At 42.0% G+C, this 25,662-nt stretch overlaps 1 protein-coding gene across 5 annotated transcripts in view; it reads left to right on the top strand.

Annotated features, from left to right (window-relative positions):
* Positions 1 to 638: 638 nt before the first annotated feature.
* Positions 639 to 25,662, top strand: part of myocd (myocardin) — a 114,942-nt gene continuing 89,918 nt past the window's right edge. For all 5 annotated transcript variants that reach the window (XM_071462148.1, XM_071462149.1, XM_071462150.1 and 2 more), the window contains exons 1-2: positions 639 to 818; positions 13,741 to 13,798. The gene's annotated coding sequence lies outside the window, so the exon portion shown is untranslated. The remainder of the gene's footprint in view (positions 819 to 13,740; positions 13,799 to 25,662) is intronic.

The following is a 25,662-nucleotide window of genomic DNA, read 5'->3' on the forward strand; positions in this document are numbered from 1 at the left end:
TGCCTTGCTTGTAGCCCAGCCATGTGAGTCATCTCTGCTGTGTTAACCCAGCTAGTTGTTGAAACTCAATGGCTCAACTGCACAAGTTCTTCTTCTGGCATTTTTGGAAAAAAAACAAACCAGCATTTGTGGTCCAGCTAACAGAGACGCATCTAAGTGGCTAAGCTAAGTTTTGGTTTGGTTTAAGTTGTGTTAAAGACACCTGCACAACTGCCAATGATCAGAAATCTGGATAATATTAAAATAATTGTTGGTATAATTATTATTTTTTATTTTATGCTTTTATGAAGGAGCTGACAGTAGAGCGGTGACAGGAGATGAGGGAACCAGCAGGACGTCCCACATCAGAATTAACAACAGGATATTAAACATGGACGTGAACGACCAAGTTACTTTATGTTCCATGTAAACGACACAGGAACAGCATCTGACTCAGTGACACCATGACACCAGTGTGCATGTAAAGTGTCTTCTGCTCCCTGTGGGTGTGTCATTATCATTATTCCAAGAGACACTCAGCTATTTCCATTGATAGCGACGCTGCCAGCAGCAGGAAGGAAGTCACTGTCAGATCAGCATCATGCAAAGCGGCGCGGTGGCAGGCCGTGAGCTTTGCATGCTTCACAGTTGCAGCAGCGGGTGTGAGGACGCTCACCCTCTCTCTCCTCGAGGGTAATTACTGTGCAGGAAATTGGACGTGAAATGTTGCTCACGTATCTGAAGTGAGTTATGGACGGAGCCTACAGTAGTGAAGCAAATTAAAACAAGTGAATCCAATTACTGTTTATGGAAAGCAGCTGCCCAAGCAGCATATGTTGGTGAGTGAAACTATGAGACTAATGTTGAGGTTTAGAGCTTTACTTGTCTGTCTGTAACAAAGGACCCTGGACTCACAGAGGGTCTGACAGAGCTCACACTGTGTGGTGTGCTGTAGAAACTGGTGTGTTATAGGTGCTGATCTGAAGAGCTGAAGTCCATTGTCTTTCTTTTTCTGTCCCGGTTAACTCGACTTCATGAGGGTATTCTGATGTCATAACAATATGATAACTCGCCTCTATGGATTTACAGAAAAACATAGTTAGTGTTTGCTTTCAGTCGTGTACAAACCCTCTTATCCGTGTGTTTATTTACGTACACTGAATCAATTCATCTGTGATACAGCCAACAGTCATGTACTGGATAAGCTTCAGTTTCAAAACATTTGGATTTAATTATCATGGGGATATGATATCCAAACAATCTGGTTTCTTCCATTAATAACATGATTGCGGCATGGCAGTGCGAGCTCAGGCCGCAGCGTTTTCATATATTTTCGTGGATTTGGAACTTGTTTACTTACTATTATGGGCATGGGGCAAAACCCATTTAGAGTAATGACACAGTTTAGGTTTTGGAGTTTTAAAAGCTCTGAGTGAGGAAGTGTCCTGGTCTCACAGCCTGCAGTATCCCAGCTAAAAAACAAACATTACCCGTGTGATTTTTCCAGAATAAAAGAATTCTCGCTCGCTCTCTCAGGTCAGCGCAGTCGACATGAGGAAAAGGAAACCGGCCAAAGCTTTTGTGCGACTGATAACTGAAGTGCTGTACATTAAGGAAACTTCAGGCCACAGCAGTGTGTTGCTTCACAGATAAAGCACTACACAGCGTGATGTTCTATTTATAGGCATTAACCATGGTGCAACCATGGAGGTAGAGGCTCTGCAGTGTTTTTCTCCTCCTCCAGATTACAGTGTTGGACAGCAGTGTTCATTTTGGCACCTGATTGGGATTTGGTTTCAGCCTTGTAATGTGTATGAGGTTCAGTCACACTTTAGTCATCTGCTCTGTTAGTCATCCTCGTCTCAGTCCACAAAAAGTCTGTCAGTGACATTTAAATCTCGTTTTCACCATCAGCCGTCGGCGTCTTTGATGTGAACAGTTACTATGGCTGCAGGTGTTGTGCTCGTGTCGTGAGGTTTGTGGAAAAGGTTTTTTTGTACTTGTTAAAACCAGACTGTTGTGTTTACATTCACAGAGCCCACGTCAGTTCGCTCTGCAGTAACACCGCGCTCTCATTCTTCTGTCTCTGACTCCGGCTGTTTGAAATACAGCTGCTCACTCAGTGTCACTGCAGCGGCAGCGTGATCCCTGCTTCAGTTACAGACTCATGCAAGAACATTTTCATATTCTTATCCTGAACTTGTCGTGTATCTTCTTCAGATTCAACAAACCCGTTGTAAATAAATGACTCTTCTCAGTCTGGATGCCACCTGAACGTTGTGCTGTTGGAAATGAGCAGACTCCAGATGTAGACGGTCAGAAGCAGCAGACCTGGGATAATTAGAAAACACTGAACGTGCAGGTGTCAGGAACATGACGTCAGGGTGCGAGACACAGATCCACAGGGATTTTTCTAAAGCAAAGCGACTGTGACACATACGAGAGGTGGTCATGTGACAGTCGTGGAGATATTATAACCTGCAGAAGGTGACGTTACACTGGAAGATGATAACTAGCACCACAGCTACTGTGATGTGTGCCAATAACAATCAGAAAAACCTTTTCAGAAGTCGTGATGATGATGATGATGATGATGATGATGATGATGATCAAACAGATGAACAGGATTTTAAGAAGTTTGTCTTTGTTATATTTATGGCTGAACAATAAGCAGAAAAAAATCCTATTTCCATTATTTTGTCAGATATTGTGATGAGTCTTATGAGTCAGTTAGTTGATTTTTTCTGAAAAAAATATAAAAATGTTGATGATTTGAATTTTACTGGGCCTTGTACAAAACAAATGTTCTTTTACATCTGGAGAGCATGATTTGTAGGCTGAGGCGTGTTTACAGCACCACAACGTTTCATTTATGGTCTGTTGTGACACATTTTACCTTTGTAAAAAAAATGTGAAGCTCATGTAATTTGGATGTTACACTTCACCATATTAGATATATAAATATATATCTGGATTAATGGTGCAGCTCCTATTTAACACTGACGAGTATTAAAGGAAATCTATTAATTTCACAGCTTTGACCTTAGGTTCTATTGGTTGTGTGCTGTCACAGTTATTAGTGTTCTTAGCATCATTTTGTGTTTGTTCACTTTAAATCCACATTAGGTTTGATCTGATTACAACAGTTAATGTAATTTAATTTGTAAATGAACTTTTACATTAAAGTCTTTTACATTCTCACAAAATTACAACATATTTCATCAAAGCTTTAGTTACTTTTTATTTCCATCTTCTAAAGTGAGGTCACGAAGAAGAATAATTTTTGTTGACATATTATCACTGGTTGGGAGATTTTGAGTGCATACGAGTCACATGTTTGTGTGTGTTTGTGATGTTTAAATGATTGTCATCCTCTGTCCTTTTCATTAGTGTGAATTCAAACAGTTATTGTGCCTCAGATCCAGAGGAGACCTGGGACACTTGTATAGTTTTTACCCTGAACATACATCAGAGAAAACTGGTTGTGTTAGTTTGAGCAGATAAAATCCTGCAGCAGTCACAGAGTGGAGTTTCACTGGGAGGCAGATCATTCAGATGTCAGGAGACAAATCATTGAAATAGGTCAGCTGTGTTGTCAGTTGTTAGGGCTCAGGCTGAGTGCTGTGCTCGAGTTTCAGGGAGCTCTCCTCTCTAAACTGATCTTCACAATCAGCATCTGTTGGTCACCTTAACCTGCTGAGTTCAGCGTCTTGTTTATGTCACTTAATGGCTCCTTTATATTTAAGATCTTTGTTTTCTGGTCCTGGACCTGGTCTCAGCTGATCGGGGTCAAACAGTCCTGCAGTTTGTTTCCCTCACTCATATTCACTGTGTGTCCATGTTTCCTGTTTTCCTGAGCACCAGCCTGTAGGTCACATATCAACAACATGCTGTTGATATGTGGCTACAGGTTCAGTCAGTCACCCTGTAGGATGATGGAAGCTAAAACACTGCATGTCATTGAGACGACTTGTCACAACAGTATCATCGAGCCAGATTTAGGGGGTACAGTGTGGGATTCGGGAAAAAAAAACCTCGGCAACATAAGCATATATAAACACATTTTACAACACAATGACTCAAGACAATTTAATTTCTATAGCAGAAAATATGTTTATATCTTAGTTTTGGTTTAATCTGTCGAGTCTTTGAAATATCACAACACAACTCAACAGGTGTGCAGTCTACACTGGGTTTCTGCTGTGACTGTATAGTACACATGTAACCTTTACTAACATGCACTTGCTAAAATGATTAAAAAGTAATATTCATAGGCTTTTTTTATACTTGTTGGTCAGTCCAAAATCTTTGTAATCTGGATATTTTTCCTCCCAGATCAACATAGAGGCCAAATTCACACCTGGTCTGGTACCTGTTACATCGACAAACAGGGTTAGCCGACAAAATTAGCAGTGGGGGGGGGGGTTGTGTCAGTACACCCCTGGATTTAGACGTACTGACTCTGGGTATAACACACAACTGAGGTCCCTGGAGTTGAACTGAGGACGTATGTGTCTTGGTAAATTTGACCTGCTGAGGATGGTAGTAGAAGAAAAGTGGTTAATTCAGCTCCAGGTAAAAACCTCCTGAACCACTGACACTGAAGGAATCCAGGCCAGGAGAAGCTGACGGCAGTGGTGGTGAAGACAACCACCATTCTTGTTTTGATTGAGAGACTGTGTTTAATAGTCTTCAAAGGGACTATTTCTTCAGCAAAAGCTATATTCAGTAAAAACTGATTGAGTTCTGTGGATTAATTGGAGTAATGTGTGCACTTCCTGAAGATGGCGGCTGTATTTTGTTGTGGTGGACACAGAAATCTAAATGTGATAAATATCACAAAACCCAGTTGATTAACGGAGCAATTTGTGCGTTTTCCTGTTGCTACACAGCTAACGGTAGCATTAACAGCTGTTTACTTACCAGTCAAGAAGAAATGCTGTGAGTTCTGCATCACACTTCCTTCCTCTTGTACTGAAGTTCGCATGCTAACCAGCTAGCCACGGCCTGGTTGGCCTGTCTCGTGACTTTCCGACACTGAGTCACTGAGGATCTTGGCAGGACTGGTCAGTAAACAGCTGTTAATGCTAACGTTGGCTGTGTGACAGTCACAAAACTTACAAATAGCTACTTGATCCAAAACTATGTGCACAGCTAAATACCACTGAAGATAAGCTTCAGACACTGCGCTGTAACTTGACCATTAAAGATTTATTGCCTCTACATGTAGTCAGTGACACTGTGGTTAGTCGGGGCTTCTGTGAGCTTCACGCCCTCAGTTTCACCTGCAGCTGAATGCCACACAGACTGGCTGCATGTTACTGGCTTCTCATGAATTAGTACTTGGACACATCCTACCACATGTGTCCAATTAGAGTTCCAGTAAACCGAACTGGCGCACACATCCTACATAATTTGTGTTGCTGAAATGCAGCCTATGGGTTTTCTATGATGTCTAATTACATTGTAAGACACGAGTAATTGCAATAATAAGTAATGTGTTTAGATTATGCAGAAGTTAGCCCAGATGTAAAACATCTGTTTTGATCCTGCAGTTGTGCTTTTGTTACTTTACATGGTATTGTGAGAGCTGCTGTCAGCTCTGCTCATATCTCTCTATGTAAATTTCATGCATGTGCTAATAGCCACATCTCTCCTCTAGCTCTCGTACATACTGTAAATTCAAAGTGAAATGAATTGCATTGTCCCATGTAAAGCAGGGAGTGCTTTTGGCATGTTGGCAGGATGGAGGCACACAGTAGCATGATTGTACGGAGGCTGTTTAAAGAGATGAGGGCCTCAGATCTCCTGAGTCAGCGAGCTATCAGGGAATTTCTGCTGTACGTGTCACGTATGAGCCGACGTGTGGAGCGTATAGACGAGAGGATGCCACCTGCCCAGTCAAGTAAAAACATCAGGGGGAGAAGATTGACTCTCATGACCAGCAGCAGGGAAACAAGAGCACTGCAGTGTATGAGAAGGTTTATGGATTCAGCAGCAGAACAGGGAGGGAGAGTAATGATATCAAACCAGAGATAATCCACACAAAGCAGCACTGACCTGAGCTCAGCATCTGCAGCCGTACAGGTACGTCCTAACTGATGTTGATAGGTTTTAAATGTATTTTACCTGCTTCTGTTTCTAGTGAAAGCATTTGCAATTAAAGCCTTTTCTATCTAAATTACTGTGAGGATGAGCAGCCGCTGTCAGGTGCCTAATATGGGCACTGACCTTCAATCGAAGAAGATGTGCCCAATGAAACATTTGGAGCGAAGCATCAAAAAGCGCTGGAGATAAAGTTACAGACAGATCTGGCAGGTTGAGCAACACCTTTGCAAACTTTAATGAGTTTATTCTGCTGCTCTGCACAAAATGGTTTTAAGATGTCATTATGAATTCTTGCTGTGGAATCTGTCTAATACTTTGGTGGGTTTGTGACACGGCTTAAAGGGATTGAGTTCATGAGACGTAATCCACTGAGATGTGTTCTAGTCTTTTAACCTTTCGCTGAGCGCTCAGCGTTTCCTGACCTTCACATTCATACCTGCGCAGAGCGTTCGCTCGCTCCTGCTTTGACTTCAAAGGTTCAGATGTGGAGCAACGCTGCAGCAGATGACAGGATCCTGGTTATTGTAGAAAATAGATTGTGTGAGGCTGCAGAGAGGATCAATACAGTCAGCTCTATTTACTCTCCAATCAATCAGGTTAACAAGAAACAGACACTATTCATCTAAAAAGCTCATAAGTTTGTGAATAAATCTCACTGTGTTGTTGTTACCAGGATCCAGCTACTGATCATCACAGCCATAAAGTATAAACGGAGCTCTGAAATGAGTCCGAGCAGCTGGATGACCGGGACACGATGATGGATCAGTCAACACTTCGTGCAGTCAGTAAATTATTCCAACTATTTGGAATATTTCAATGATGCAACTGCAAAACAAAAACCTGCAATGTGAAGATATTTCCTTGAAACTGAAAGTAGTTTTCTTCATCCTGACTGTAAGTTTTAAGCGTTAAGATATATATTTTGTCAGAAGGCCTCTCTAATAATATTTCTTGCTGCCATTTTTATGCCTCCACGCCGGCGACAGCCGGGGACAGAGGAGCTCTGTTGTCGTCTCTCCATCCATCCGTCTGTCACATCTCAGTAATCAATTCAAAAGTGAATTGATTTAGATTTTGATGGTCAAAGGTCAAAGGTCACTCTTACCTGACAAACCTTGACTGTGATATCTTGACACTGTCTTGAGGGAATTCATAACATCTGGCAGCTAGCACGGCTAACTAGCCTCCACTCAGAAACTGTGGGCTAGTTACCAGCAGACAGCCCACAGGGATTACTGCCACACAGTTAGAGGTGCTTCGTTAATATGTAGTGAAATGTTTGCCTTCGTAGGTGAATGTGAGGATGGACTTTTCTTTTTTAAAAATGCTTGTTTTCTCCTACAGCAGCTTTGTATTGAACTGTGCTGCAGCTTTAAAGCTGCTTTTAAAAACATATTTGGCTTAATGATTAAATGACGATGATTTTGCTTTTTTTGTAACATAAGAGCAGATGACTGGGACGATTCTGGCTCCTCGCTCTAATGCACTTGTACTTATAATTGTTAGTGTTTAAGTTTTGGCGTCGCAGGAATGAGCCGGCCATCTGGCCACGGTGAAACTCACAACACTGATGACTATCACATCTGCTGCAAACGCATACACAGTGTCTGCAGCGGGATGTCGTGTTTATAGAGCGACTCTGAACCTGAGTCCGGACACTGATCCGTGGATCAGACTCAGAGTTTGTATGAAAGATGTGACGTTCTGACGAGCTGTTATTTTCTATAACTTGTGTTATTGTGTTTCAGACTTGGCGGCGCTCACTGTGCCTGATTGGACTTTGGGTGCTGTAATGCAACCTTTGTGGAAGAATGTAATGATCTCACACATCAGGCAGATGTTATCAATCAATACTTGTTGATGTGAGAGCCCATTAGTTTGCTAATTACATTTGCATAAACATTTCACCGTTTCATATTTACTAGGCTAAATTGGTTTTCACACAGAGTTTACACACAGTGGCCTTCAAGTGCTTACACATGTTTGGTGTAAATACTGTCGGGCCTAAGTGACAATGTATACACATACATGTACAGCCAATCACATGCTACGTGTGTGTATTCATGGCCACACACACGTACACAAACAGAACACCAGCAGCATCCCGCCCTAAACAGCTTGCATTCCCCCACGATGACTCACAGCAAACAAACATTTATCTGCCTCTCTGGCAAACCAACAGTGCGGCGCTGGTGTTTGTTTGGTGGACACCCCGGCCTCGTGTAAACAAGCTATTGAGCTTTGTTTAATGAAAGGTATGATCTGGACATGTTTGGAGGATCTCTCTCCTCGTGGCCTCTGCACAGCCACAGTTTAGAGCGTCTGAATTTCAGTGGTTTGGCTGATCGTCACAGGGAGCTCCAGATAATTAACTAATTGCTGAGCTGGCAGGAGAGTAGAGGACTCACTGCAGTGAATGCACCCTCTGGCGGCCATGCTGGAGGTCCTCGGGTCAGATTTAGTCATAATGGACTCTTAGCAGTTGTGATTCTTGGTGAACTGGTATGCTTTCATCTCAACAGAGAAGATCTGTCTGTGCAGCAACTGGAAATTCCTTCACCAAATGAATCAGCGCCTGCTCATGGCACAGTGACCATTTCACTCAGCTGGCTGTTTGAATCACTTTGGTCTGGCTGAGTGAAAGCATCTCCACAGCTGCCGGCGGTCGTGTCACTTTCTGATACTAATTGAGGCTTGAATTAACAACGACAGTGTAGTTGGAGGTTCTGTTCCTCTCGGATGTCGGAGCTGGAAAAGCCTGTTCCTGTGGTCGCTGGGCTGTTGTTGTTATTGGTAGTGAAACCAGTCAATATCACAGCAGCATGTGGTATTTTGTGTATACAGTCACCATAGCAACAGGGCCACAGACAGTCGGACAGTGCTGTGTGTGCGACTGATTTAATGGGACACAGATAAGACAGAGGGGGTAATAAATAGGGCAGTGGTTGGCAAGTGGTGGCCCGTGGGCCAAAACTGGCCCACCTGCAATAATATCTGGCCCGATAATATCAGATTTTTTTTTTTTCTTAAAATATTGAACTGACAGTCTCACATTAAGCTGAAGCTGAGGTAGAAACAGAGAATCTCCTCCCACCTGAAGATGCTTATTACACTTTTATCCACGTTGAGGGTGACTGACAGACACACACAGTCACATCAGGCGTCTGTGAACAGCACCTGGTTGTTGGTGTTGTGGTCTCTCACCCACAGCAGCAACGTGTCATGTTCAGGTTTGTAGAGATTCATCGACATTAGTTTTGCTGTTTGGTCATGAAAACATTTTGATTGTTCTGGATGAAAATTCAGGGAACCATCAAAACATCAGCGTCTGTACAAACCTTCACTAGAACACAAACAGTAGTTGCAGAGATAAAATGAATCAAATCATTAGAAAATATTTATTTGTAGCTCAGGACCACAGGTTTGTGTCAGAGGCTCTCCACCTCACAGCAGACTGCACCTCTATTCTGAGAAAAACCTCGGCGGCCCAGGCCACCCTGTGCTCCCCCATCTTCTTTTTCATGTGAACGTCTCTGAGCAGGAACAGTCCAGGTGCAGTTTATAACAATAATTAATGATTGCTGCATTCCACTAAGGTGTATCAGTTCCAGGGCCCTGAGTCTGCACATGCTGTTTCCCTGACACGTCTTCCTGGGACACGTCAGTGGATCAGAGCCATTGTTAATGTTATTAGTTACACCTGTGATTTTCCTGCTACGACCATTCAAAGTGCCTCCTGCATAATTCACAGTCTCTCTCTCTGAATGCATGAAAAAAAGACATAACTGGTCATTTAATTTAACTTTTAACCCATTTTCTCCCTTTAAGGGACTGTTGATTATTCCTTTTGGAAATGGAAAAGTAATGAATAACCAGGTGATGTATGTCACTGACATGGATCAGAATAATATTTAATGAAAGGGTTAATTCTGATAATTTGTTGAAAATTAGCACCACAGCCAGTTTTCTGTCAGCGTCGAGGTGCCTCGCTCCGGCCTCCCATCACACAAACACACCTTACTCAGTTGTCTGGTTGTTATATTATTTCTCCAGTTAAGCTCTGATGATGGGACACGTGGCTCCCAGTAGATTCCAGTGCTGTACACACTGAAGTGTGGTATGAAGTCTGGTTTCACTTGTGTTCATTTTTACATGTGTAAGCCTTCGTCGTTCATCACCTGACACGCACCTTTGGAGGGTTTGCAGGACATCACGCTCTCCTCTCGTAACTGGTTTGTATTATTGGGTCCTGATATGACAGCAGCTCAGGGACAGAGAGCGGCCGAGCGCTCTGGACAGTGTTTCAACTATATAAAGTGTAAATCCAGAAAAAATTGAATACCTTTCTGCACTTTCATCACATGCAGTAAGAACGACAGATTCAGTGTCCCACAATGAACGATCAATTCTTTTGTTTGCCGTATCACACGTCCTCCTTGGTCTTGGACCCTGTGAGTCCTCTGACCCTTGGCGGAGGCCTTGGAAGCTGCTCTAACCCTCCGTGTGCTCACTGCTCGGATTAATGGCTGTTTTGGCAACATATGAGCTCATGGGTAATTGGCCGAGGTGATGTTTCCTGTTGAATGCTACCTGGTTCTTTTGTGGTCGCCTCTATGGTTGGTCGCCCCCCCTGCCACTAAGACTGGTAATTGAGCAGCACTTTTGTGACACTGGCTGTGAACCATGATGAGGAAATTATATGTTTCCTCAAAGTGTCATTGGAGAGAATGACAGGGAAGCTTAGTGTTTGCACAGAGGCCACGTAGATAACTGATGCTTTTCCTTAATGACCTTATTTTAAACTTGTGTATCACATGGAGCTAAATCAGATAACTCTTGTACAGCAGTGTAATTTATCTACCCTACATTTAAATGAGAATTTCCAGACCTTGTCCTTCTCCACCTGTCCACCAGATGCCCTCAGAGTCAGTCACCTGATCCTGCTCCCTCCTGCACACCTGTCCCAGAAGTCCTGCCTCTTACCTGCTTTTTGTATGTGACCTACCTGTACCTATGTTTACCTTTATGATCTGACTTAGTTGAAATGTAAGCCTAGTAAATGACCTCATTAAAGCCATTAAATCACCAGAAATTGAGTCCTGTTCCCAAAGCCCCTCCACTGATGAAGACTGTCATATGCAGTTTAAAGCTCCATCCAGTCTGAAGGTAGATGTCCATGTGTTTGTGATTATAAAGCAGGTCTAGGTTCTATATTAATACTGTGAAAGTATCAAAGCCTCAGTCCACAGAGAAATGCAATTTTTTTTTATGAAGAATATCAAATTGGTAGGAAATATCAAAATAATTGATATATCAATATATTTGATATTATTGAATATATTGATTTATATGGTGCACCAGATAAACAGTACTTTAAAGGCTAAAAAACTGTTGGTTACACTCTGTTCTCAATAATTTAATGGTCCAGGTCTGGACAGGACGTCACCTGGATCCAGACCCGGATCCGGACGGCAGTCCAACTATCAGTGACCTCTGTTTTCAGCTGTTCCAGAGTTGAAGACATTTTTTCTAAAGACTTCAACAACAACAGAACTTTATGAATCATGCTGCTGTTTATTGTGTGTGTATGATATCTGTAGTCCTGTCCTGCAGTGTAATATAGATTTGTGAGTATTAGTATTAGTGCTGTAACTCTGTAATGCAACAGCTTGTTATTGGTCAATTTCACAAGTTCACCAAAGCTGAACTCTGCTGGGATCATCTGCACCGATTAATTTCGCCTCCTTGAGCAGGTCCTCTGATCACACCAGCTCCAATGGAATGAGCTCATTTAGCCGTTCTAGATTCTGCTGTGTCCAGGTCTTTAGCCTTCACTGACTAAAGGGAAACATGACATCTGCCTTCAGATACCTCCCTAAAACAACCACTTTATAAAACAGGAAGCATAAACAGCACCAGAATCAGACTGTTGTGTCGCCCTGAGAGATCCGTGATGTTTGGGTACATGATGTGCCTGTAATAACAATCCACGGGGGAAGAGGTCTCAGGTTCTGCTGGTCTGAATCCCCTCGGTCTAACTCTGCCTTAAGCAGCATGCATACATAGATCAAAATAACAAGGCTGAAAAAGACCAAAGTAAAACTGTCAAGAATGGGCACTGGTCTGGATGAATGGACATGGACGAGGCTGTGAATGCTTCCACCGGGTAATGGCCTCGTTGTTTGTATCCTGGAACAGAATGTACATGAAATCCATCGCTCAGGGGGAAAAGATGTGTATGATTCCAAAAAGGCAGAGATCTGCCCCACTCGGTCTTTGGAGGAATAATTTCCTCCTGGACCTGAGGGTTAGAGAAGATGCTCTCCGTCTTCTTAATTACAAAGAGATAATGAAAATTAGAGGGTTTTGCTGTTGTTGTTGGCTCTTTCTGACAAAACACTGGATGCTGCCATAGAGTAGCTGAGAGGAACAGCATGACTTCATGTCAGCGTCATTTCCTTGGAAAGGTTTTGTAGTCCTCTTATCACATGGGAAAGAATTATGTTTATTAAACTGTGCAGACTAGAGCTGTTTCTTCAGTGATTCAGCAACTTAATGAAGCACTATACATCATGAAATATAGGTTGTTATTGTACCGTCAGTCAGGGTGATTTGATATGAAACCAGAATCCAGCTGATGAAAAACAATACGTCTTAATTCATCTCAGTCTCTTGGCTTATTGGAAGATTTATATCTGCTGCCCTCAAGTTCTTCTTCCAAGGAACATAAAAGATTGTGCATGCTGTGAGTGTGTGTGAGTGTCTTCAGTCTTTGTGTGTTTTTGTGTTTGCTTGTGCAAGATAGTAAAATCAGATGGCTTGCAAAGCCCTCAAGCAACTAAGTTCACACCTATGCAAACAAGCTGGACTGTAGCTAGCAGCACCCTCCTCTTTAAATGTCTGATATCACTCTGCACCAGGTCCACCTCAGCCCATGTGGATCCACATGGTTCGTCTCCGAGGTGCAGGAATCAAGTCTTCAGTTAACTGGAATGTGCCCATTTCCCTGCTGTACCCTCTCCCAGATCCCACTGGGATTGACAGAGCTGTTGGCGCTCTGTGGGATCCACATTAACTGTGTGAACATTCTTGTCGTGCTATTCTCGTGTATTTATTGGCTGCTTGATTACATGCATCTTGGCAGTTTGTTGCCCCTGCCAGAGGGAAGAAAAAACACAGAACGCGTCCAAGCATCATGATCCACAGGAACCGTTGGAGCTTTCAGGGGTTGTGCTTCGACGCTTTGACTCACTGTCAATCACAGGGAGAAACCGAACATGTGGAGGCTCTTTTCAAAACAGCCTCACTACATTACACTGGGAGGTGTCTCTAAGGTCTTGTCCTTTCTGTATTAAACACCTCTCAGTATTATCAGAGACGTTATAAGGAAGGAGAAAACTGGTTATGAGATACAGGTCCCACCCCTCTCCCAGAACAGCCAATCCCATGCTCTGTAACATCCGGTATCAAGCCAATCGTGCTCTATTGAGGTTTTTGGGCAGTGCTTTCCCTTTATTGTGACACTCAGGAAGAGACAGGAAATCCGAGGAGAGACAGTGAGGGGGTGACATGCAGCAAAGGGCCACAGGTCGGACTCAAACCTAACTGAGTGTATGGTTATCATGATTAACATTATCATTACTCTTCCAACAGGTGGAGGACACTGGGCAGTGGCTTCAAACAGGAAGTGTGTGACGTCAGAGAAGAGCAGGTAAGATCTCTGTCAGCCGCACATGTGACTGTCAACAGCTTTGAGATGAAAAGATGAGACGCACACGACTGAGTGTTGTTATTTTAGTGCATTTATTACTGTTTTAATTATAATGGAGAAAATCACTTAATTCTAGCCTAAGTCAACAGATGCGTTCAGACTGATGCTCATTGGTTTAAATGAATGAGGAGGCTTCCCACACTGGGCTGAAGCTAAAGCTAAAAACCAGGGTCGATGTATGTGTCACTCAAACTGCGCTTCCTGGGTCATATTTCTTCATCTCATCTCTACCTGTGGAGACACACCCACCCCACTGCAGACCCTGTTTAACACAGTGCTCACTGTGGCCTGAACCAAACAATTTTTAACTACATGAGTTAAAACTTCACTGGCTCAGTCTCAGTGGTGATTCTAGAGTCCGTTGGGGCCCTAAGCAAAAAGAATTACCAGAGGCCCTGCCAATCAGCATTCCAGGGAATGACATGGAGCCCCTTTAGGGAGGTTTCCTGCTGAGATGCCACTGTAATTTGTCCTTTGGTTATTTAAGGGCAAAGAAGCAGCAATTTGAAACACTGGGGCCCAAACAGCCTGGGGCCCCAAGCAGTTGCCTCCCTGTTCTCAAACTGCACCTCTGCTCAGTCTCAGTCTCTCTGAGCCGTGGCGTGCTGAGGTCACAGACTGGGCCAGGTAAAGACAGACTGTTTTTACCTTAATGAATCAGATAAACATCATAACTGATGAAAAAATGAAATGTATCTGAGATGTTGTTGTGAACTCTCCTGGGGGTAAGAATTCATTCCTCTGACATTAAATAAATGAATAAATGCACCATGAGGTGTAGAAATGCAAAACACCTGCAGTAGTTTTAACACCTTCAGAAGATCATCAGTTCTCCACATGGGGCTGAATCAGTTTAAATGTCACAGTGAAAGTGACTGGTCAGACGGAGTTTGGCTCCAGTGTGATTGATAAAACTACTCATCAGCTCCATCTGAAGCCTTAATGCTCATTTTTCTATAATGCTCATATTTTATACTGGACCCTTCCACTGGGACCATAACTCTGAATGGAAACAACTTTACTGCCCCAGAGATTATCGTGTTTTCCCATCATCACCACTAAAGGTACCAGAGCTGTTGGTTTATACATTTGGTCCCATGTGAAATCCACAAACATTCCTACAGAAGAGAAGCTCTGAGGCTCATCTACTGTCTCAGGATGATGATTTTATGGCTGCTCTGCAGGGATTTAAACATTACTGACCCTCATGAAAAGTGACTATGTACATTTTTCCACCCCATAAAAGTTCCCTCCCAAAATACCATAGCACATATCAATCTGCAGGAGCTGCTGCGTTCAGTCTGACTCCCAGTAGCAGCTTCGCAGGCCTACTGTGTGCGTTACCTGCGCTGGTGTGCCTTGTGTCTGTGTGAGAAAGAGTTCGGGGTTGTGACATTTATTGCGGCCTGTCACACAGAGGCTCGTGGGGCCTTTTTACTGTCATGGGGCTTATTTCCAAATGGTCTCGTGTGTCAGGAGACCTGCAACATCAAACTAGTGTCACTCAAACATCCCTCTGGTTTCTGTACATATATTTTATGTTAGTTTTTTTTTCATTTTCCTGGAAAGATGGTTTGCAGATAAGCAGTATGTATGAGACACACACACACACTCACACACACACAAACTTGTACTTCTATCTTTGTGAGGACACTCATTGACATAATGCATTCCCTAGCCCCTTACCCTAACCTTAACCATCACACCTGAGAGCCTAACCCTAACCCTGACCCTAACCTTAACCTAAACCTAATTCTAACCATAACTCTAAAACCAAGTCTTAACCCTCAACATGTGATTTGAAGGTGTCTCAAAAAGTGAGGACCGGCCAAAATGTCCTCACTTTCCCAAAATGTCCTCACTCTGTTAGTAAAATACTTTTTTTGGTCCTTACTGTGTAGCAAGTACAAGTACACACACACACACACACACACACCTTATACGACCACTCTTACCTCATCTCGAGGATCTCACGCCAACGCTTTTTCATGACCTCAGAGCAGTTGATACCTTTTACTGACAGATTACTTCGTTTACAACTTCCTTTGGGTCAAAGTTGAACACAGAGGTCACACAGAGGTCACGCTGCTGTTCCCAGAGCAATATACCAAACCGTGCAGCTACATCGTGAGAGATTCTTCTGAATAACAAATTCTGAAAAAAAAAAAAAAAAATGTCATAAGATCACAGCATTTCTGAATCTTAGAAGGGATTAACATCTGAAGATACCTCTGCTTTCTTTAATTCCTCTGCTCGGGGTGAATTGCTTGACCCATGATGGAGGGGAGGACTTGCTGTCAGTGATGCCCGTGTGCACAGTGTTTTATGTCAGCGAGGAATGGGTGGAAGGGATCAGAGAAATGAGTGAGAGGTAGGTAGTGGGTTTTAGGGCGCTTAGGAGTCTTTACCAATTTCTTTTCTGGTTAAAATTTCCCTATATAGCAAATAAAAGCTTCAGCTGCCTCTTTGACTTACAGATGAAATACTGTCCATACATCAGGAGCCGTCTTTTATCATGTCCTGTTCAATAAAACTCAGAAGGAAAGCCATCCTTATTTTTAGCCTTATCATGGGAACCTGTGCACAGATTTTAGTAGAGCTCAGTAGAAACTATGTCTTGTGTTTCATTTTGGATTGAAGGATTATAATATACAGGCTTATAAATAGAAAGATAAAACAGTTGGGTCTAATAGGATATGTTTATATGATAAGTCAGAGAAATACTCAGATGTATTTTTTTACTTTGTGTGAGAATAAGTGAAACAGAACAATCCTCAGTGCCAGGCGAGCTCCCAGGTGAATCCCAGGTTCTGCAGCCTGACTTTGTGACCCATGAATTATGCAAAAACAAAAAAGACAAGATACAAGACATACCTAGTCATGAGGGAGCGCAGTAATGAAGTTCAGGTGGTGGGATAAAGCCCCGCTCCTCGTACTGCCTCCGGGCTGTGGGAGAAAGCAGAGACGGGTGAGTAGAACAAAGTGTTTCGGTTTGATGCCTGTAAATTCCCCCACTGAAGGAAAAAGTCATGTAGAAGTTCAGTTTAGTCAGAGCAAAGCTGTGCGAGGAGATAAGAGGCTGTGCTGACAGGTGATCCTCTGGATTCCACTTAGCGTGCAATCAAACTGTTAATGTTGTTTTTTATCCTGGATATCGGCGGCACAGGGAGTCAGAGAAAATACGTCTGACTCCAGGCACAGTAACCCGAGCTCAAGAGGAGTTTCTGTTGCCATAAGTCACTGTTAGTAAAACATCATCAGCCAAAACTCTCACTTGAATATATCAAATATAGTTTTCCTTTCATCTTTAATTTCTCTTTTAACTCAAATCATTTTAACCAAGCTAACAAGCTTGAAGCATGCTAACAGTTAGCTCGCAGGTGGAGACGCTGTGAACAGTGTCCCCCACATCATCACCGCTTCAGTCGGATGTTTCCGCTCAGCTCTCAGGATTTAGATTCTTCAGGGTCTGGTTGTGAGATGTTGGTGATCTTTGTTTATGTGTTTGTGTTAGTTAGTTTGTTTGTGTGTTTGTTTATGTGTTTGTTTGTTTGTGTGTGTGTGTGTGTTTGTTTGTGTGTGTGTTTGTTTGTTTGTGTGTTTGTGTGTGTGTTAGTTTGTTTGTGTGTGTGTTTGTTTGTGTGTGTTTGTGTGTGTGTTTGTGTGTGTGTGTGTTTGTTTGTGTGTTTGTGTGTTTGTTTGTGTGTGTTTGTTTGTGTGTGTGTTTGTTTGTGTGTGTTTGTGTGTTTGTTTGTTTGTTTGTTTGTGTGTTTGTTTGTGTGTGTGTGTGTTTGTTTGTTGCTGTTGGACGAGTCGCGTGGCATTTGGTTCAGCTTTGTGCACTTCTGATAATTTGTGTGCTGACCATGGATAGTTATTTTCAGCAGTAACAGAGGAATCCAGTGAGAGTTGTGTTTGTGTAGCTCACCCCACACTTACCTGAGCAGGTGGTATGTTCCAGAGAGGAGGTGGCAGGTTGCTCTGAGGCTGCAGTGTTCTGGGTTGTTATGATTGAATTCTTATTTTTATTTTCTGGTGGTCATTTTTCCTGTTTAATATTTTTATAATAAATATCTCTAAAGGTTTCTGGTGCTCAGACACCATCCTCTGCTCGACAGACACACACCAGATAACCTCAGACCTTCTTCTATACAGGTAAAAACAATTAAATAAAACTAAATAAAATAGATGTCAAAAAATTATGAAACAATTCACTCATCATTATTGTTTAACCAGGGAATCCTTTCTCTTTTGTTTTTTTCACTTATTCAAATTAACTCTTTTTTCATTTCAGTTCAGTTTTTTAGTCTTTGTTTTTCAAGGAAATAGTTGTGTGATAACTTCACTGATGGGCAAATTAATGTGTGATGTAATCCAGCAATCTTTGTTTGATCTTTGTTGTCATGGTTACAGTAATAACAGTTAACGGTCATGGACAATAGAAACAACATAAACTGCTACTGTCACATGGGAATCGAACACCGCTCTCCTGTGTCATATTCATCCATCCACCCCAACCTCCTCCTGACGTGGACTTTGTCGCTCTATAAACTACGTCACCGCACTTTTCCCTTTGCTCCTGTCATCATCACTACGACCACTAGATGTTGCCTAGCAACAAAACAAAACTATGGGTCATAGTGACCTGCTGACAGACGACCTGTGGGCTGGTTCCTTACAGGAGGACGGTCACTGATGTTACAGTTCACTTTGATTATTGATTATTTATCTAACTGTGTTATATATTGATTATTCAATATTTTACACTTGTTTTCGGGACTAAAACTCGTGGAGTAAATATCTGAAAACAGACGTCAGCTGTGTGTCACTGTGGTTCACCCTCAGTCTTTCTGAGCACAAACTGCTGACTATCAACAACTTCCTCTTTATACCCATAATTCCTTGCATTACAGGGCAGCTCCTTGTGGCTGATTGAGATTACTGTCTCACTCTGGACAGGCTGCACCTTCATCTTTAAAAAGGACTGCGAGCTGCATTTGACGGCCTCGGGGGCAGTTATCCACGGCCACCCACATTTTAGTGAAAACTGCTTTCACTTGGCCCAATTCAGAACATCGTAACACCCCGGAGCACAACAAAAAAACAAGTTGTGCTTCACACTAAGAGGCCGACCTCGTGACGGTCTGTCCATGTTATCTGCCTGCCAAAGCTTTCTCACTTGTTTTATCTAGGAATACACTCTGGGAATCACTCCAGCTTGTGTTTTTGATTACTTTAAGCCAAGATAGCTGAGAGCAGTACAGGATCTGAGGCCCCATTCCGTGACCTCTCAAATCACTTTAATGCCCCACCTCTGACCTCTGACCTCTTGGTCTCGACCTGCACCCTGAAGTTCCCTGAAACCACACAGATGAGATTAAAGGGGATTCCCTCCATCAGCGACCCTCTGTTTCTGTTTTGTTGCTATTTTGAGGATAATCTCTGTTCATATTTCACCGTTTCCCTTTACAGTGTCAGCCTCTAAAGTCCAGATAGTGCAGCTGAGAGGAGGGCAGCGTCGTAAAATGAACTATTTGGCACAAAATCTGTCAATTCCTCTTAGAGTTTTATTCTCATTGTGCATCTCGGGACAAGCATCAGGGGGTGAAACGCTGCCCACCCAAGGAGGCCCGTCTGGTGGGGAGAAGCCGGCAGCGTTGTCTCCTCTCTGGATCTCTGAGCTGTCCCCCTTGTAAACAGCCTCCCTGCAGTGGGAGGAGGCAGATGCAGCAAACCGTATTACTCCAGCTGACAAAGCCATTCACTTCTGAAGAATGCAAATTTAGATTGTGAACGCTCCCTTTGCTTTATCACACTGGACAAACAGTGTTGAGTTATTGGGAGGATTATGAATAACGTTTTTTTTCTGCAGTGGAAAAAGGGAGATGTGGCCAAGACGGAGTCATCAGAGGTCCCTAAAATAGAGTGCAGTCTGAGAATGAAGCAGAGAAAGGTGAACAGTGCTGGCTGCTGTGGTTGAACCGATTCTGCTTCAGCAGCCACAAAAAGTCTGATTCATGTCAGTGGAAGCTTCACTTTTCTTTGGATGTGGCCTGTTGGGTTTTAAGAGATGCTTCAGCTTTTGTAAGTCGTGAAGCATTATTGTTTTCTTTTAATAAATGGTCTCTTGTGTGGTGTTTAATGTAAATGTTTTTGTTGAGGCGTGCTGCGTGTGAGTGTGTTTACTTTGGCAAAAATGGCTAGTACATCCTCTTTTGTTTATGCGTCTTATTGGCTTTTATCTTCTCACTCATAACGTCTGAGACGAGTCAACAAGACGTCTCCATGTGATGAACCTGCATGCACACACACACACACACACACACACAAATATACACGTAGCCTCTCTGTTTATTGTTCACCAATGATGAATGAGCATTTGCATTAGCGATGTAAATAGAAATACTGAGGGGAGTGCTGCTGCATTTATTCTGCTCAAATCTCCACAGACGGTTTAGCATGGTTCCCATGACAGGGTCGAACCAGTGTGGTGGGCGGCGTCTGCCAGCCCCTTTTATTTTATTTTAGACCAGAGGCTCATGGGAAAGCTATTTCGAGACCTTTTCCTGTTGGCCTCAGAAAACAGTGCCAGTGGTTAGTTAACAGGTGCAATATGACCGGAGGGTTTTAAAAATAGCTTTGTTTTCACTCAGCAGCCTAATATATGCTTTTGTTTAGTTGGTTTTCATTCGTGCATGTAGGAGAGAGGTCAATGGTCACATGGTTTTCTCTATAGATGCATTAATCGCATTTAATGTAGAGACGGACTCTGGGACCACTCTTCCCAGAATGGGAACTTCTGAACGTCTCTGCATTTTCAGGGACTTTGTCATTTCACATCTTCTCTTCCTGTTTCCTCAGCTACACACATCTGTTAATAAAACACCTTCATACAAGGTTCATAACTTGGAAATAATGAATAAGTAAATACAAAAATAGATTGATAAGAACAACCTTTGGGTTGCCAGGTTGTGAATCTCTGCTTGATGTTTATCCTCCACAGCGTGAACCTGTCTTTTAAATAACTGCAGAGGTCACTGGTGCGACTGCATCACTGGATCATTTCACTGTTTGAGAGATTTATTTACAGCTGTGAACTGGACTAATGATTTTAATGACTTCACATTTATAACTGCATGCCAGCAAACTGAAGAGGGGAAAAACATGTATGCATTTATAATGAATTAATAACATTTATAGGTAATTAGACAGACACCAGGGACAACCTGGCAACCAAGAAGTTGTTTACTAATGTCTTATAACTGATCTATAAACATTTATCAACAGTTAATCAAGGTATTATTATATCTATAAGCTGATGTACATATAATTAGTCATGAACCTCATCCATATGGTTTAATAAAGAGTTATTTCAATTCCTTCTTAATTCTCTTTCTCTGTACTGAGTTCACCGTGGCAACAGTTCATCCCACATCCAAACTGCACCAGTGTAACACCTCATCAATATTTCAACAATATTTAAAAAATATATTTTTTTATTGTTGTTTGTTTTTAGAGATTATTTTTTGGCATTTATTCTTTATTTCATAGTGAAAGTAGACCTAGAAAGAAAAATCAGGGAGAGGGAGAGGGAATGACACGCAGACTCGAACCCGGGCCGCTGTGATAACTGGTGACCTACAGCAGTCAGCTGACAGTGTTTGTCTTCTGACACACTCATTACACACTGACGTAAAAACACTAGTGACATTATAATTATATAATAAATTTTGCTTTCGTGTATTTATTTTCTACCTTCACAGTAGAAAACACATACACACACACACACACACACACACACATACACACACAGTTCATGTCAGAGAAATGAATCAGAAATCAGTGCCTGCACACATGAATCACCAAAGAGCTCCTGATTCATGTGTGCAGGAATCGACTAATCAGCCTGGGCAGGAAAGCCCGCCCACACAGTTGACTGACAGCTTGGTCCTTAAAGGAAAAGCAAAAGAAAAAAACAAACAAACAAAAACAGGTAAAGGCATTTTTTTAGTCTTTTTATATTTTCACATTTTTTATTAAATTTTTTATTCTTTATTTTATTCCTGTTTACATTTCCAAATGTATTTTCTTTTACAGATTTATTATTTTTTATGGCACTCTTATGACTCCATACTGGATATCCTGCACCGAGGTGTGAAGCACAGTCCTGTTTCACAGCAGATCTACAATAGCAGGACCAATGCATTCATACCCATACAAACACATCCTGTATACACATGTACCACTGCACATACACATGCAGTGTAGCTGCTGTATAATGCATTTTACAGCCACATACAGTGCAGTGAAGGAGTGTGTGTATGTTGTGTGTATGTTGTGTGTTGTGTGTATGTGTGTGGGTTGGGCCTGCCACTGAGAGTTGGAATGAGTGAGAGATTGAAAGTCATGTCTTTGGGAGCAGGACGACCCATGTGACTCGGCCTGCCCCTCTTTGTGTTTCCCACACAGTCTGACATGACTGGAGCTATATCCACACCATCACATTCACAAGGGCCCCTGTCTGCAAACTTCCCCCTACTTATGATTCATAGCTCAGTGAAGGGCACCATGTTTGCTTATGGTACTGCCAGCTGCACATGGCAGCACCAAGTGGTGTGTTTTTTTCATACAGGGCTTCTCAAAATACATCCGTCACTCCCTCCTTCTGCTCAAACTCACGTAGCATCGACGAGATCCTGTTGATATCTGTTCTAACATTCTCGGGATAATGGAAACGTTTCATTTTTCATGATATTCTGTGTATTTTAGGTTCTTGAACAAGCTTTCCATCATTTTGCTCATCATAATGTTCATGTTTATGGCACTCATACTTATGTTCTATATATGTTGTCTGCGGCCTGTGGCTCTGTAAATGAGGGACTGTGGGAATTATCAGATAACATGCTCTCATATTATGAAGAATAGGAACAGGTGAACTTGGCGTGCGTGTTCAGTTTGTATACAGCGCAGCCCTTTCCACACAAAAATAGGGGATGCAATTATGCATTAAATCAAGCCTGCTTGGTTTTTGCAATCAGATGGAGCTAAGTTTCACTCCCAGTGAGGGTTTCATTGTTCTACTGTGCCAGAGCTCATTCACAGTGTTTCTGTATTTCCTTGACTTGTTCAGTTTTCCACACTTGTCATTACTTTTCTGAAGGTGACACAGATGCTAAAATACCAACTGGGCAAAGCAGTTCTCTAGATGACCCACAGATACTGCTCAATAGATTTTGGTGGTTTGCCTAATTGCAAATGTGCACCAGTAAAGAACAGAATAAACAAAAGGAGGTTTTGTATTATAATCTTGTGGGGCCAAAATGTGTGTGCACGTGTGCACATGCACACATCTGATTTCTGTTCCCACAATAAGTAAGCAACTAAACTTTGTCTTTAGAGCACGAGGGCTGCACGATATGCAAAAAAATCAAATGGAGATTACTTTGGCAGATGTTGCGATATGAGTCACGATTTCTGTTGGATTTTGTAAAATGATGATGTGATTTTTGTTGCAGCTTTTACCAAACGAACATGTTCCCTTACGTCTGGAGAATATGATTTGTAGGCCAGGGCGCCTTTGTGGCACCACCACTCTGATGGTGCTGACAATGCACAATGACGTTTTCTCCTGTGATTCAGACGTTGCATTTCGCCATATCGCGATTTCGATTGTATTTCAATTAATTGTGCAGCTCTATAGAACACCTTTGAAAACATGAGTAACAAGGTGCTTCACAGTGGAAATATTTAAGAAAATACATACAGGAGATAACAATACAAAAACAATAAAATTAAAATGATAAAAAGAAGTTACACAGAGGGCAATCGAGCATTACAGGATACAGTACATCACATGGTAAAGAGCAAACAGGTTGGGTTTAGCAGCTTTTTAAAACTGTCAGCAGAGTCAGCTTTTTTTTATGACTAAGGGAAGATGGTTCAGAAGGTGGGGGCCACAGCTGCAGTCACCTTTGGTTTTAAGCTAGACCTCAGGGCAGGAAGAAGGTGCAGGTCAGTGACCTCAGTGATCTCACTGTGGTCAATGGAAGATTCACTGAGGCTGAAATGAACATAAACACAATGTACTTACAAATACCTGTGTCTATGGCATCATTTAATATCTAGTCTGGATATGTATTACAGATATCTGTAATTCAATTTTTCATAGTCAAAATCTACATCTCAGATATCCACAATGACATTTGTGATGAAAAATGACGTCACTTTTTCCACTCATGTGTATGAGGTTTCTCATCACAGACATCTGTAATTAAATTGTAGATATCTGCAATATGAAATTTGGATATCTATAACTAAATTATGACTATCCATAATTCCATTTTGAGATATCTACAATTTAATTCTGACTCGTCATAATTCCAGTTCAAGATATCTTCAGTCCCTCTCAATTTATATTATCCTATTTAGATATCTTAAATTAAGTTTTAACTAATGAAAACAATTTTATAGATATCTTGAACTGAATTGTGATTATTCAAAATTATGTGAAAAATATTATGTAGATATCTCAAACTGGAATTAAGGATACCAACATAATTTAAAATCAGAGATATCTTTAACAATCATTCTGCCTAGTCAAAACCTGATTACAGATATCTTGAACTAGCCTTAGAGAGATTGTAATTACATCAGAAGTTACAGCAAGTAGGAGCAGCGGCTTGCCATGTATATTGTTTTACAGCCATGTCTGAGCAGCCAGAAGAAGACGTATTTGTGTTTGACAGGGTTTTAGCGCTGCAGCTACTTCTGAGACCATCCAGACTCCATCATAGGTCTTCAAGTGTGTCTGGAGACAGTAAATGCTCAATAGGATGTAAATTTCTAGCGCAACTCTCAAGTGAATCCTTGATTGTAAACTCATTATATTATATAATTATAAAGCATTTTCTAACTATCTTCTCCACAACAATCACCATTTCTTCTGCGAACGCTTTTTACCTGGCAAATATGCACAACAATTCTGATGAATCAAAACCAAGTCTTACACATCTCTAACTTTAATGCCTAGTTGAAACTGAATTACAGAAGAATGTCACCGTTGTTGTCCAACATCTGAAGACTCATCCTTACCTTTACAAACAGCTCAGGCTGTTTAGATACTATACAACACACCTGTGCTCCATCACAGGCAGTGATAACTCAGTATCATCACCCAATTACAGAAAGATAATCAATCAATCACCTCCACCTGGTTTACGCTGCACACTGTATGTGCTGGGTTTATTGGATCAGCTGCAGGAAATGTGACTGTGGTAAAAACATGGAGACATCAGCTTTTTGACCTGGGTGAGAAGATGGAGTCTGAAAGAGGCAGGAAGGTTTAAAAAAATGATGCTGTTGCTTTGAAACCTGACTTGTATCAGAGTTATTGTTATAGATTTTACCTCAGGATGTCTCAATCTCTGCTGCTTCAACTTTGACCTTTTTAAATCTGTCCTCTAACGCTCTCTTAGTGCTGGACTAAACAGCCGGAGTCGCCCTTTAACAGAGCTGATGGACGTTTGTGTGGTTGTTTCAAACTTTTTCCAAGAAACTGACAGAGTCACTTTGTGTTGACTGTTATTTGTTTGTACTGTTGTCCAGTATATGCAGCTATGACCTCAAACTATGTGAGCAATTAGTCTGATGTTGAAGTTTTGCCTTTCATTGACCTCTGTTTGGGACAAAGTTGTTCTCCCGGAGCACGAGTATCATGGCGGGGGGTGCACATCATCGCCATGGTCATGCCAAGCCGACATGGCACTTTGGCAGCGTCTCCTCCCTCTGGTCCTCCGCTCCCCCAG

The sequence above is a fragment of the Trachinotus anak genome, unplaced genomic scaffold (genome assembly GCF_046630095.1).
Source record: "Trachinotus anak isolate AG129_WGS33_773 ecotype Australia unplaced genomic scaffold, CSIRO_AGI_Tana_v1 ptg000025l, whole genome shotgun sequence".
NCBI classification, from domain to species: Eukaryota; Metazoa; Chordata; class Actinopteri; order Carangiformes; family Carangidae; genus Trachinotus; species Trachinotus anak.